At 39.8% G+C, this 1,120-nt stretch overlaps 1 pseudogene; it reads left to right on the forward strand.

Annotated features, from left to right (window-relative positions):
• The first annotated feature begins 323 nt into the window (after positions 1–323).
• LOC100389950 (U1 small nuclear ribonucleoprotein C pseudogene) lies at positions 324–795 on the forward strand (annotated as a pseudogene).
• Positions 796–1,120: the final 325 nt, after the last annotated feature.

Genomic DNA, 1,120 nt, shown 5'->3' on the forward strand with positions numbered 1-1,120 from the left:
AGTTCTAAATACATATATAATTGTACTTTTATAAAATGGAAAACTTGTGAAGTCAAACACACTAGATCACCAATATTTTCCAAAAGGAATGAAAATGGTGGGAGACATGGAAAAATAGTTCATAAATATTTTGGTTTACTTAAATCAAAATTTATAAAGAAGAAAACACATATGTGTAGTGAAAAATTATGGAATAATAAATACCAGATTCAAAAATCTGAATACCTGTGAGAAAAAGGATGATAGTAGGAGTTGAAGAAAAAGGAATCAATTTCTAAAAATGTGTGTTACAGAACAGAGTGGCCAATGGCCTGAAAAGCAACATGCCCAAGTTTTGTTGTGACTACTGAGATACAGACCTCACCCATGACTCTCCATCCGTGAAAAAGACACACTGCAACTGTAGAAACACAAAGAGAATGTGAAAGACTACTATTAGAAATGAATGGAAGAGCAGGCTCAGAGCCTGGCTGACACAACAACTGCTGCATTTCAACAAGGAAAGATACCTCCTACTCCACTCTCTGCTCCTTCTCCTGCAGGGGTGATAATACCACCTCCCCCAATCTTCCGGTTCTCCTTGCCCAGTGTGATGCCAGTACCCCATATGGGGAGTGTCCTCCCATCAAGCCAATGATGGACCCTCCTGGGATGATGCCAGTGGGACCTGCTCCTGGAATGAGGCTGCCCATGGGAGACCACATGCCAATGATGCCTGGGCCCCCAATGTTGAGCCCTCCTGCCCGTCCCATTATGGTGCCCAAGTGGCCTGGAATGACTTGACCAGACAGATAAAGATAGAGGGGAGGCCTCCTTATATCAGCTTTATATTACCTGTTCTGCTTTATATTACCTATTCTGTTGATGATCTCTTTTACCACGAGATCATGCTGCTGCGATGCTGGGTTTTCTAAAATGCATAAGGAAGACTTGCTCCCCTGTCCTATCAAAGAGAATAGTTTTGGAGGGGAGAAGGGAAACAAACAAGATGCAGTTTTCATTTGTATTGGAAAATGTGAAAATACAATTGTCAACTCTTTTAGCTTAAAAGAAACTATTTATGTAATATGCTTCTGTGTTAAGGTTTATAAATTAGTATATATACTTTAAAATTATTGTA

The sequence above is a fragment of the Callithrix jacchus genome, chromosome 1 (genome assembly GCF_049354715.1).
Source record: "Callithrix jacchus isolate 240 chromosome 1, calJac240_pri, whole genome shotgun sequence".
Taxonomy (NCBI): domain Eukaryota; kingdom Metazoa; phylum Chordata; class Mammalia; order Primates; family Cebidae; genus Callithrix; species Callithrix jacchus.